Source organism: Ornithorhynchus anatinus, chromosome 1 (assembly GCF_004115215.2).
Source record: "Ornithorhynchus anatinus isolate Pmale09 chromosome 1, mOrnAna1.pri.v4, whole genome shotgun sequence".
Lineage (NCBI taxonomy): Eukaryota > Metazoa > Chordata > Mammalia > Monotremata > Ornithorhynchidae > Ornithorhynchus > Ornithorhynchus anatinus.
The window spans coordinates 143,081,284-143,095,634 of NC_041728.1; the positions used below are offsets into that span (position 1 = coordinate 143,081,284).

General features: G+C 44.3%; 1 non-coding gene across 1 annotated transcript; it reads right to left on the reverse strand.

The window, feature by feature from the left end:
* Positions 1-251: 251 nt before the first annotated feature.
* Positions 252-389, reverse strand: LOC114817073. Its single transcript, XR_003764926.1, has one exon. It is a non-coding gene; the product is annotated as a small nucleolar RNA SNORA7 (small nucleolar RNA).
* Between the last annotated feature and the right edge of the window lie 13,962 nt (positions 390-14,351).

Here is a 14,351-nt window from a genome sequence, read left to right on the forward strand (position 1 = left end):
TTTGATTGATTTTGATAGTAGTGTGGCCTTGTCTTGTCTTATGCTGTTGAGTCGTTTCCGACCTATAGCGACACCACGATACATCTCTCCCAGAAAGCCCGATCTACATCTGCAACCATTCTTGTGTGTTTCCCTAGAGTTTTCTTGGTAAAAATATGGGAGTGGTTTTCCATTGCCTCCTTCAATGCAGTAAAACTGAGTCTCTGTCCTCGACTCTCTTCCATGCCGCTGCGGAGAATGGGTGAGTTTTGACTTGTAGCAGATTGCCTTCCACTAGCTAGCTACTGGCCAAGCTAGGAATGGAATGGCTATGCCTCTGCTTGACTCTCTCTCCCATAGTCGAGACTGGTAGAGTACTGGAAACTCTCCAGGTGTGATTCAGAGAGGGGAGAAGTACGGTAGCAGAGACCATATACAATTCATTTTGAGATTTATTTTTTTTTTAACTTTCAGGGCATAATAGCAGTGTACCCAAGCGGATGTTTCATGGTAATCTGTAATGCATCAGTTTTGTGATGATCCGTGATGGGGCTTACACAAGCATAGGTCACCAAAAATATGATATTGCAATGGACTACTGACAACAACCACAGAAAGGATGGCCTGGTGAGCAGCAATCAGGAGAGGAGTTTCCTCTCTTGAAGCAGTTATTTCCATATTATTTGTATATCAAGAAGCAGATTTGTAAAGAGCAACAGGTGCTATACCTGGCAAGCCCATTAACTAGGCACAGGACAATCTTAAAAGTTGCACAGTAGGGAATGTATTTTTGATTATGTACAGGTTTTTTTTTCTATTCCATCTGCATGTGGGAATGGTATCATACCATCAAAGGTGTTGTCTTTCAATGTGACGGACTATGTGCATAGCCTGTTCCTCTCTTTCTCTCTAAATGCACTGAATATTTTTCATTTATTTAGCTAGCAGGGAAATTGTCAGTTTAACTTAATACATTTTTGGGAAAGAGTACAGCAAAGAAGAAGCAAGCAGTCACAGTCTCGAAAACTCCTGTTTGATCCAAAAATTATGTTGATTCAACCAGTGTTTCAAAGATAAGTTAGGGGTGAAGGGGGAATGATTTGAAAACCACTAAATAATCTACCTTTTTCTATACAAATTGATATATCTTTCCAGTGCATTATGTGTAGTCTTATATAAATGTGCATCTGTTGGAATAACATTAAGTACGTAAGCAGAGCGCTTACTGAGCTCGCAAACCTTGTGAGTTATTGTTCACTGACAAAGGGAAGAGACTGGAGATAGAGAAGGAATACAAAGGTAGCTTTATTAACCATTTATTAACCATTTATTATGCCTTTAATTTTTAAAAGAAAAATAATCTACTTATTCCATACTGTAAAATTTTTAAATTAAACAATTTTAACCATTAAGGAAACTAACTAAACATTATAAAATAAACCTTCTTTGGTAATCCCTACACTCTATGACTTGAAGTTAGATAAATATTTTCACAAAACCACATCCTAATCTCTGAATTTATCAGTCAATCCCCTGTTGTTTAGAGGCTTTATATTTTTCCTACATTGAGAAGCAGCCTGGTTTAGTGGAAAGAGCCCGGGCTTGGTGAGGGGTCAGAGGTTGTAATCCCAGCTCCACCACTTGTCAGCTGTGTGATGTTGGGCAAGTCACTTAACTTTTCTGTGCCTCATTTACCTCATCTGAAAAATGGGGATTAAGATCGTGAGCCCCACATGAGACAACCTGATTACCTTGTATCTACCCCAGTGCTTAGAACAGTGCTTGGCATATATCACCTTTATAATATCACCAAGATCCACCCTTTCCTCTCCACCCAAACGGCTACCTTACTGCTACAGGCTCTCGTAATATCCCGGCTAGACTACTGTGTCAGCCTTCTCTCTGATCTCCCTTCCTCCTCTCTCTCCCCGCTTCAGTCTATCTTCACTCTGCTGCCCGGCTTATCTCTTCCTACAGAAATACTCTGGGCACGTCACTCCCCTTCTTAAAACCCTACGATGGTTGCCTATCAACCTCAGCACAAAACAAAAACTTCTCACTCTAAGCTTCAAGGCTCTCCATCACATTGCCCCTTCCTACCTCTCCTCCCTTCTCTCTTTCTACTGCCCACCCCGCATGCTCCATTCCTCTGCCACCCACCTCCTCAACGTCCCTGTTCTTGCCTAACCCACCAACGACCCCTGGGCCACGTCCTCCCGCAGTCCTGGAATGCCCTCCCTCCTCACCTCCACCAAACATTCTCTTCCCCTCTTCAAATCCCTACTTAAAGCTCACCTCCTCCAAGAGGCCTTCCCAGACTGAGCTCCCCTTTTACCTCTCCTCCCTCTACCCCCCTTCACCTCTCCGCAGCTAAACCCTCTTCTCCCCCCTTTCCCTCTGCTCCTCCCCCTCTCCTGTCCCATCCCCTCAGCACTGTACTCATCCGCTCAACTGTATATATCTTCATTACCCTATTTATTTTGTCAATGAGATGTACATCACCCTGATTCTATTTATTTGCTATTGCTTTAATGAGATGTTCTTCCCCTTGATTCTATTTATTGCCATTGTTCTTGTCTGTCTGTCTCCCCTGATTAGGCTATAAGCCTGTCAAAGGGCAGGGACTGTCTTTGTTACTGATTTGTACATTCCAAGTGCTTAGTACAGTGCTCTGCACATAGTAAGCGCTCAATAAATACTATTGAATGAATGAATGAATATAGTAAGCACTTTACAAATGCCATCATCATTATTACTATTACATAAGGTATGGACAAACTATTTATTCCTGCATTTTGTCACTGCTCAGTATTATAATCTTATTCCTCTAAATTCCACAAAACCTTATCCATTAACTTGAAAAAACCTAACAAAATGAGCCTCATCCTGTGAATCAATCAATCAATTAATGATATTTTTTGAGCATTTATTCTGTGCAAAACACTATACAAAGCACTTGGGAGGGTGTTATAAAGCCAAGTTGGTAAACATAATCCCAGTCCTTAGTCTAGTGACTAGATCTTACAGTCTAGTGAAGGGGGTAGGCTTTGAAATATATTACTAATAGGAGAAAGCATCGGAGTATAATCATGTGTAAATAAGTTCTGTGAAGCTAGGGCTGAGGATAATATCAAATTGCTTAGGGAGAACAGACCCAAGTGCAGAGGTAATGTAATAAGGATGGTGAAATAGGTGGGGAAAGAGAGGTTATTCAGGGAACATCTCTTGGAGGAGATGTGATTTGAGTGGGGCTTTGAAAATGGAGAGGGTAGTATTCTATCATATGACAAGGTACAAACTTCTGGGCTAGGGGAAGGATCTAAGAAAGAGGTCATTAATCAATCAATCACATTTATTGAGTACTTACTATGTGCAGAGCATTCTATTAAGTGCTTGGGAGAGTACAACACAAAATAACAGACACGTTCCTTCCCTACAAGGTCAACAGCAAGGTAGGTGAGATCGAGGTACAGTGAGTAGGTTTTTCGTGTTAGGTGAGCAACATATGCAGGCTGAGTTGAGGTGAGAGATGAATGGAGTTCTGTAGGAACTGGAGAGTTGCCTCTTCTCCATCTTTCTCCTTGGTGCAGTCTGCCTTCATCTCCTCAATCCATAGGAGCAAACCTTCTCCACCTTTTCTCTCTTGGGGACTCCAGAAGCTTTTCAACATCATAATCTTCCACTCCTTCATATCCAACTCCCTTTTCAAGGGCGATACATGATAACAAAACTCTCTCAATAGGGCAAGTTGCTCATCAAGCTCTTGGAAGACATATCTATGCCTGGAAGCAGCTTATGCCACCTGCCATTTAATCACAAATATTTAACACCTGCCTCTGGTAGCGCAACAATGCCCATTATATCCTTATTGTTGAAACTTTTCCCAAACCCCTAACACTTCGCTCCTGCATTACTTGCTTTGATCAACTTTGCAAATATTCTATATAGATAATTAGGCTTTACAGAAATGGTATCAATTTAGCTATCATGGTTGAAGAAGCAGTGTCATGTATGGAGGCATAAAGAGAACTTTGGCATTATCCAAATACTCTACAGTGCGAGCCAGTTGCCTGGGTTACACTGTCAAGAATTAGGGGACTCTCAGGCAGTAGCAGTAATGATATTTATTGAGAACCTAAGGTTCAATACCCTGTAGTAAGTCCTAACAAAGTTCAGCAGAAATAAATGTTTTCCTTCCTTCAGTAGGTGCTCAGGTCATTATGCATGGGGCCAGAAAACATTCTTAAAGAATATCTCCTGTGATCCAGTCTCTCTTGTTGAATGGAAATGAACAGTGAGATGACATTTCATGAAGGCTTGCAGGGTTCAGGGGAAGGTAGGATGGGATGTCAAACTTAACATGTCCAAAATAGAGCCCCTTATCTTCCCACCCAAACCCTGTCCTCTCCTGGAGTTTCCCATCCCTGTAGATGGCACTACCATCCTTCCCATTTCCATCCTTCCCATTTCACAAGCCTATAACCTTAGTGTTATCCTTGACTTCACTCTCTCATTCAACCTACATATCCATTCCATCACCAAATCCTGTTGATCTCACCTTCACAACATTGCCAAGATCCTCCCTTCTTCTTCATCCAAACTGCTACCACATTAATACAACCACTCATCCTATCCTGCCTAGATTATTGTGTCAGCCTCCTTTCTGACCTCCCAACTTCCTGCCTCTCCCCACTCCAGTCCATTATTCACTCCACCGTCGGATCATCTTTCTACAGAAACATTCAGGACATGTCACTCTGCTCCTCAAAAATCTCCAGTGGTTGCCTATCCACCTCCATATCAAACAAAAACTCCTCACCATTGGCTTGAAAGCAGTTCATTACCTCAACATTTCCTACCTCACCTTGTTTCTCTCCTTCTATAACCCAGGCTACACCCCACACACTTTGCTACTCTGGTGTTAACCTTCTCTCTGTGCCTCGTTCTCTCCTGTCTCACCACTGACCCCTGGTCTACATCCTACCTCTGGCCTGGAATGTTCTCCCTCTTCAAATCCACCAGACAATTACCCTCTCTGCCTTCAAAGACATACTGAAGGCACATCACCTCCAAGAGGCCTCCCAAACTAAGCCCCATGTTTCCTCAACTACCATTCCCTTCTGCGTCGCCCTGACTTGATCCCTTTGCTCTTCCCTCCTCTCCCTGCCCCACAGAACTTATGTATATTTCTGTAATTTATTTATTTATATTGATTCTGTTCATTTTTATGATTTCTCTCTCCCCCCATCCACCCCCCACCCCCCAGATTGTGAGCTCATAGTGGGCATGGATTGTCTGTCTTTATTGTTCTATTGTACTTTCCCAAGCACTTAGTACAGTGATCTGCACACAGTAAGCACTCAATAAATATGATAGAGTGAATGAATGAAGATCAAGATGGCTTTTTTGATTCCTTTTCTCATCCCATAGTAAATTACCATTTACTCAGTCAATACCATGAGGTCTACACTCTGTGGGAGGAGTTTACAGTCTAAGGGAGAAACTTACTGTCTATAGTAGAGGCTTAGAGTCTATGGGAGGATTTACAGTATATGGGAGGAGCTTGTAGTTTATGGGAGGAGTTTACAGTCCAGAGATGGGGCCTACAGTCTACTGGAGGATCTTACAGTCTATGGGGGGAGCTTTCAGGCTATGGGAGAAACTTAAAGTCTACTCTTGGGAGATATGTATGATCTGGCATTGTTTTCCAAAAAAGACTAAGTCCAACAGTATTTTCATTGGGGACTATCCTCTTCTTTCTCAATTTCCTTTAGCATCCCAGGGCAGCTTGTGACAGAGGCTTCATCCACACTTAAAGGCTCCATCAGTTCAACATCACACAGTCTTAAACCTACCTAGGCTTAAACCTAGCAAACCATCCAGTGCTGGAATGAAAAGGCTAGATTTCGTCATTGGAGGAGTTAGCTTTTGAGTCTTTAACTATGTTTAGTAGTCAAGAATTTGGTCTCTGATGGACTCTTAGTTTGGGACTCCGTGTAAATGCTAAGGAGTTTTTCTGGTCTATTTGATTCCTTGCTCTTGTACTTGTTCCTGCACTGAGGTGGGGAGTAGCAGTAACACTACACGTTTTCCTTTCATTTTCGCATTTCACCTGAATGGAGTCTAATATGGATTCTGTACCAACCAATCACTTTGGTGATAACACATGTTTTTCATTCCTTTTATATAGTTTGATCACATCTAGGTTCTACTCTAAGATGATTGTTTTTTCTTCTTCACATATTGGGTCCACCAGTGCCACACTTCACACTGTTTCCACTCTTTGGTAATACAATGCACTAAGATAAAACAGTGCTGCACCATCAAATTACTGTACTGAGAAGCATCTGAGCTGGGACCCGAAAGTTTAGACTATCCTATAGCTTTGAATTCTGACCAATTCACATCCACGATGTGGCAACAGCAGTCCTTCCATTTTTGATTACGTTCTAGCTAAATCACATACTCAGCGTAGTGTTCTGGCAGGATCCACTGTACAGTACAGACAATGCTATTAACATATTCAGAAATGTAACTTAGACCTTACTGCTTCACACATGTAATTAGGTTGTTTCCATGGTAATGATCTAATTACGGGCTTCTTCTTGGCTTTGTGTAATCACATTTGCAGCATTTTGGCAAGGATGGTTTCCTTATTTTGTTGAACTCCAACAGTTGACAAGATGGTCTCCCTTAAGCTGAATAATGATTTTTCGTGTGCAAATCCCTCCAACCCTATCAATATGGACAGGTTTTGAACAGTGTGCAAATCAGAAATGAACATAAAGAGAACATTTCACCTTACAAGACATGATTTGTCTTCTTGTTTGACATCCTTGTTGTCTCTGGCATTGATCTTTGAAGATTTTAATTATAAAAAACATATGCACTATTTAAATGTATTCTAACCTTGGGATTTAGGGAACTGAAGGAGGTATAAGGTTAGGCAACAAGAGCTCATGTAATCCTGGCAGAAGCAGAGTGAAGGCTTTATTCAGCCAGAATATTGTATTGCAATTGACAGTGCTATTCATGAAAGATATTTGATTAGTGTTGCCATGGCAATAGGAAACACCTGAAAAAAATCAATTAAGGGTTATTCTGGCAATGAGCCAAATGCAATCCTTTTAAGACCTATGGAAATAAAGCAGATGATATAAATTCCAGTAAGAAAGACTACTCTATTGTGGAGCAGTCTCTTCAGAAAAAAATTAGATATATTATGGAAATAAAAGTTTGAGTTCTTTTTCAATTAAAAAATAAACTACATAGAATTTTGCACCGGAGATTCTTTTAATGGCAAACGGAATATAGTCCCAAAGCATTTGAGAGGTATTACTGTGAAGGCTGGCTTGAATGATGGCTACTCTACACTTTCTGCATAACAAGCAGTTGCACGTAGGGCTAGGAATTGAAATCTCTATCCCTAAACCTTTATAGAGATCATTCCCAAACTAAAATTAAAGGTGCAGTGGATAGAGCTTCAGAAAGCAGAGTCAAATTCAGAAGATTGTTTAAGCAAGAAATAAGAAGAGGAAAGAAAAATCTGCCTTACTGATAATGGAACTGCATGGCTTTATGCAGTATTCTGATTATCAAGAAATATTTATAATGATCTTTACTGATTATTTTATATCTGAACAAAATCCATCAGTAAAAAGTATCAAATACTCCTGCCTGAAACCAATGGGGAAATTTTATAACAGGAATTGAAAATTTGCATGGGAAATTCTGATAAGATTTGAGAATAATTAATGGATGTTTAATTGTAGATATGGTGATTCATTCAAATTTTTCATCAACAGATTTTGAAATAAGGGCCCATTATAGTGGTGGAGAATATGATTATATTGAGACACTGAATAATTTGTGAAACAGAGCAGAAACCTCCTCATCTTTAGGAAGGAAATACCAGTACTTTGTAAACCTTTATAATGGATATAGAATTTGTGATATTTAGAAAGTACTTTCTATATCTTACTTTCCAGGTAACTGCTAATTTCTACTCCTATTTTGTTTGTGACTGAAATAGAGATAAAGGTCTATAGTTCTGCCTGTGATTGTAAAGCTTATTGGAGGGACTCCCAGCAGTGGACTGGCTGATTAGTCATGTCTAAATTTCATAACTCTCAAATGTTATACACTGTGGGTCTGATAATTTCTGGTGAATTTTTCCCATCATTTAATGTCCAATTAATTGTACATAAATTCACTGGGCATAAGACATCATAAGTAAAGCATAGGTGATCTAACTACTCACTGTGTGTTCTTTGCCTGGGGAGGATCCTGGAGGAAATAAGGGCCTTGTTCTAAGCAAGTTGAACTTTAGATTGGCCCACACATTTTTGCAATCAGTTGGATGGCTGATCTCCTCATTCATTTATTCATTCATCCAGTTGTTTCTTTCTTCTTTTCTTTCTTCCTTTCTCTCTTTCTCTCTCTCTCCCTTTCTTTCTTTCTTTCTTTCTTTCTTTCTTTCTTTCTTTCTTTCTTTCTTTCTTTCTTTTTTCTTTCTTTCTAATTTATATTTTCTTTGCTCCTACAGTGTTCACGGCACTCTGTGAGATACTTTCGCTCCTAAGCTTTCTTCTCTTCTTAGTTTCCCATCAATCTCAAAACACCATCTCTTACCTTCCCATTATCTTCTCTGTCATTTACCACTCACCTTCCACTTGTTTCTAAGACTAGTTCTTTCTCTATAATATTGCATGTCTGCCCTTTACTCTCCATCCTTACCACTGCAACTGGGGTTCAAGCCCTCATCAACCCTCAACTGCATACTGTAAGAGCCTACTTATTAGTTTCCACACCTCTAATCTCACCCTTCTTCAACAAGCTCCAGAATGTATCATCTTCCTAAACTGTACATTGTAGCTCTTTCATTCATTCAATAGTATTTATTGAGCGCTTACTATGTGCAGAGCACTGTACTAAGCGCTTGGGATGAACAAGTCGGCAACAGATAGAGACAGTCCCTGCCGTTTGACGGGCTTACAGTCTAATCGGGGGAGACGGACAGACAAGAACAATGGCACTAAACAGCGTCAAGGGGAAGAACATCTCGTAAAAACAATGGCAACTAAATAGAATCAAGGCGATGTACAATTCATTAACAAAATAAATAGGGTAACGAAAATATATATAGTTGAGCAGACGGGTACAGTGCTGTGGGGATGGGAAGGGAGAGGTGGAGGAGCAGAGGGAAAAGGGGAAAATGAGGCTTTAGCTGCAGAGAGGTAAAGGGGGGATGGCAGAGGGAGTAGAGGGGGAAGAGGAGCTCAGTCTGGGAAGGCCTCTTGGAGGAGGTGATTTTTAAGTAAGGTTTTGAAGAGGGAAAGAGAATCAGTTTGGCGGAGGTGAGGAGGGAGGGCGTTCCAGGACCGTGGGAGGACGTGACCCAGGGGTCGACGGCGGGATAGGCGAGACCGAGGGACGGCGAGGAGGTGGGCGGCAGAGGAGCGGAGCGTGCGGGGTGGGTGGTAGAAAGAGAGAAGGGAGGAGAGGTAGGAAGGGGCAAGGTGATGTAGAGCCTTGAAGCTTAGAGTGAGGAGTTTTTGTTTGGAGCGGAGGTCGCTAGGCAACCACTGGAGTTGTTTAAGAAGGGGAGTGACATGCCCAGATCGTTTCTGCAGGAAGATGAGCCGGGCAGCGGAGTGAAGAATAGACCGGAGCGGGGCGAGAGAGGAGGAAGGGAGGTCAGAGAGAAGGCTGACACAGTAGTCTAGCCGGGATATAACGAGAGCCCGTAATAGTAAGGTAGCCGTTTGGGTGGAGAGGAAAGGGCGGATCTTGGCGATATTGTAGAGGTGAAACCGGCAGGTCTTGTTAACGGATAGGATGTGTGGGGTGAACGAGAGGGACGAGTCAAGGATGACACCGAGATTGCGGGCCTGAGAGACGGGAAGGATGGTCGTGCCATCCACGGTGATGGAGAAGTCTGGGAGCGGACCGGGCTTGGGAGGGAAGATGAGGAGCTCAGTCTTGCTCATGTTGAGTTTTAGGTGGCGGGCCGACATCCAGGTGGAGACGTCCCGGAGGCAGGAGGAGATGCGAGCCTGAAGGGAGGGGGAGAGGACAGGGGCGGAGATGTAGATCTGCGTGTCATCTGCGTAGAGATGGTAGTCAAAGCCGTGAGAGCGGATGAGTTCACCGAGGGAGTGAGTGTAAATGGAGAACAGAAGAGGGCCAAGAACTGACCCTTGAGGAACTCCAACAGTTAAAGGATGGGAGGGGGAGGAGGCTCCAGCGTAGGAGACCGAGAATGATCGGCCAGAGAGGTAAGAGGAGAACCAGGAGAGGACAGAGTCCGTGAAGCCAAGGTGAGATAAGGTATGGAGGAGGAGGGGATGGTCGACAGTGTCAAAGGCAGCAGAGAGGTCAAGGAGGATCAGAATGGAGTAGGAGCCATTGGATTTGGCAAGAAGGAGGTCATGGGTGACCTTAGAGAGAGCAGTCTCGGTAGAGTGGAGGGGACGGAAGCCAGATTGGAGGGGGTCTAGGAGAGAATGGGAGTTAAGGAATTCTAGGCATCGATTGTAGACGACTCGTTCTAAGATTTCACTCCCCTGATCAAAAATCTTGGAAGTCCATCCATTTCTTCTCTCATAAAATTAACCCCACTAACCTCTGACATCCAGACTCCCCATCAGCTAATTCCCTCTTCCTTATCTACTTTTTTCTCCTGTTAGAGCCTAGCTTGCCCTCTCTGCTCTTCTTCTACCTCCAAAGGCAACTAGCTTATAGCTCTGATCTCTAATCCACTGCTCGTGCTCATTCCCTTTCATGTGATGCTCCACTCTGCCAGGTCCACCAAACCAGGCCAGCACTTCTTAAAACTGTTCCTTAAAGGTCACCTCTTTCAAGATGCATTTTCTGATCAATCTCCCACCTTCCTGGTCATGTTTGTTTTCCTCATCATGATGACGAGTTCTACTGGCCCGCACACTTAAGAGGGAGAGGAGGAAGCCAGGAAGTTACTCCATGGTGCCCCTCCCTGAAGTGTAAGCCAAATCAATCAGGAAAATAAATTTGAGGAGGAAGCAGGGGGCCCGGGTTGAGGGGAGGGAAGGCGGTCAGCCATCTTGAAGCAAAAAATGAACTGTGGTCCTGGAAGAGCGGGTCACAGGTAGAGCTCATGCTGTGGACCCTGGATGGATACAGGGCACAGAGAGGATCCCTGGAGATTTGGAGTCCAATGACCAGACCTCTGAAGAAGCAAGACCCCTGCCCCTGAGGTGAAGAAGACCGTGAGCCCTAGGACACCTATAGGGGAATACAAAGGGTCCTGGAGGGGGAAGTAGTAGACCCAAGGAAAGGGGTGATTTGAACTAGATTTGTTTTGATTGTTACCTTGTTATGAACATATTAAATATTGTAGTGATCACAGATTTTGGTGTCTGCCTGAGATAGAGGCTGAGGAGAAGCTCCAGGCACTTGGGAAACCATGACCTAGGGGTCATGGGGAAGGTAGGATCTCTTTGTTCATGAGATTCCTGCAACCAGCCCTGGGAAGGAGACATTCCATCCATCTCTCCAAAAGCATCTCTCCCCATCTTGCCTCCCTATCCTCTGTTCTCACTCTCGATGATCAGGTTACCGCTCTCAACTCCACCCTCTCTACTCATCTCAACTCACTCGTCCCCCTTTCCCTCCGCCGCTCTCGCTCCACTAACCCACAGCCCTGGGTTACTGCCTCTGTCTGCCTCCTACATTCTTATGCTCTAGCTGCTGAGCGCTGCTGGCGAAGGTCCAAGCACCAAGCCAAACATCCATTTCAAATTCATCTCATCCTGCCTTAACTCTGCCCTCTCCTCCACCAGGCAAAACTACTTTTCTTCCCTCAGTGACACCCATGCGCGTCACCCCCGCCAATTGTTCTGGACCTTTACTTCTCTCCTCAGGCCCCCTGTTCCTCCCCCTCCCCCATCCCTCACCCCCAATGATCTGGCCACTTACTAAATCACAAAAATTAACACAATCAGGTCTGAGCTCCCCAAAGTCATCCCTCCCCCCTCTGGCTCCCCCCACAACCCTCTCCACTACTTTCCCATCTTTCCCTCCAGTATCCTCAGAGGAGATCTCCTCCCTCCTCGCAAGTGCCACCCCCTCCACCTGTGCTTCGCACCTCATTCCCGCTCACCTTATAAAAACCATCGCCCCTTCCCTCCTTCCCTCCTAAACTTCTATCTTTACCGCTCACTCTCCAATGGCTTCTTCCCCTCTGCCTTCAAACATGCACATGTCTCCCCCATCCTAAAAAAACCCTCTCTTGACCCCACTTCCCCTTCCAGTTATCGCCTTATCTCCCTACTACCCTTCCTTTCCAAGCCCTTAGAATGAGTCATCTACACTCGCTGCCTAAAATTCTTTAACTCCAATTCTCTCCTGGACCCCCTCCAATCTGGCTTCCGTCCCCTCCACTCTACCGAGACTGCTCTCTCTAAGGTCATCCATGACCTCCTTCTTGCCAAATCCAATGACTCCTACTCTATTCTAATCCTCCTTGACCTCTCAGCTGCCTTTGACACTGTCGACCATCCGCTTCTCCTCCACACCTTATCTCACCTTGGCTTCATGGATTCTGTCCTCTCCTGGTTCTCCTATCTTTCAACCCGTTCATTCTCGGTCTCCTTCGCAGGCTCCACCTCCCCCTCCCATCATCTAACTGTAGGAATTCCTCAAGGGTCAGTTCTTGGCCCTCTTCTGTTCTCCATCTACACTCACTCCCTTGGTGAACTCATCTGCTCCCACGGCTTCAACTATCGTCTCTGTGGAGATGACACACAGATCTACCTCTCTGTCCCTGTCCTCTCCCCCTCCCTTCAGGCTCGCATCTCCTCCTGCCTCCAGGACGTCTCTATCTGGTTGTCTGCCCGCCACCTAAAACTCAACATGTCCAAAACTGAGCTCCTTATCTTCCCTCCCAAGCCCTGTCCTCTTCCTGACTTCCCTATCACTGTGGATGGTACGTCCATCCTTCCCATCTCTCAAGCGCACAACCTTGGTGTCATCCCTGACTCGTTTCTCTCGTTCACCCCACACCTCCTATCTGTCACCAAGACCTGTCGGTCTCACCTTTATAATATTGCCAAGATTCGCCCTTTCCTCTCCACCCAAACAGCTATCTCACTGGTACAGGCTCTCATAATATCCCGACTGGATTATTGTGTCAACCTTTTCTCTGATCTCCCTTCCTCCTGTCTCTCCCCGCTCCAGTCTATTCTTCATTCTGCTGCCCGGCTCATCTTCCTGCAGAAATGCTCTGGGCATGTCACTCCCCTTCTTAAAAACCTCCAGTGGTTGCCCATCAACCTCCGCACCAAACAAAAACTTCTCACTCTAGGCTTCAAGGCTCTCCATCATCTTGCCCCCTCCTACCTCTCCTCCTTTCTCTCTATCTACTACCCACCCCATAGGCTCCGCTCCTCTGCCGCCCACCTCCTCACTGTCCCCCGTTCTCGCCTATTCTGCCGTCGACCCCTGGCCCACGTCCTCCCACTGTCCTGGAATGCCCTCCCTCCTCAAGTCCACCAAACTAACTCTCTTCCCCTCTTCAAAGCCCTACTGAGAGCTCACCTACTCCAAGAGGCCTTCCTAGACAGAGCTTCCCCTTTTCCCTCTGCTCCCTCTGCTGCCCCTCTACCCCCACCTTCACCTCCCCTCAGCTAAGCCCTCTTTTCCTCTCTTTCCCTCTTCTCCTCCCCCTCTCCCTTCCTCTCCCCTCAGCACTGTACTCATCCCCTCAACTGTATATATTTTTATTACCCTATTAATTTTGTTAATGAGATGTACATCCCCTTGATTCTATTTATTGTTATTGTTTTTGTCTGTCTGTCTCCCCCGATTAGACTGTAAGCCCTTCAGTGGGCAGGGATTGTCTCTATCTGTTGTGGAGTTGTACATTCCAAGCGCTTAGTACAGTGCTCTGCACATAGTAAATGCTCAATAAATACTATTGAATGAATGACATTAGGCTACTCCTTGATGACCTCTAAGTCTTTGGAAAGATGGCTCTGGGACCTCTTTTAGATGTGATTTAGGGCTAAAAACTCCCAGTTTCATCACACCCACATAAAGATTGGATATTGCACATAGCCGTTGATAATAATAAGAGACTGATTGAGCAGTACAGACAGTGGCTGAGGTTGGAGTGAAGTCAGAATTCTCATGTTCCCAAAGAGATTTAAATATATTTAAAATGAATAATCAGTGCTACTTAAACTGGCTTACGTAGTGTATAACATTACTTAAGGCATTACAAAATTTGTATTATTCCCTAATAATACAAACTGATATCTGTCTCCCCAGCTAGACTGTAAGCTTGCTGGGGACAGGGTAGGTGACTACTAATTCAGTTGTATTCTCTCAAGTGC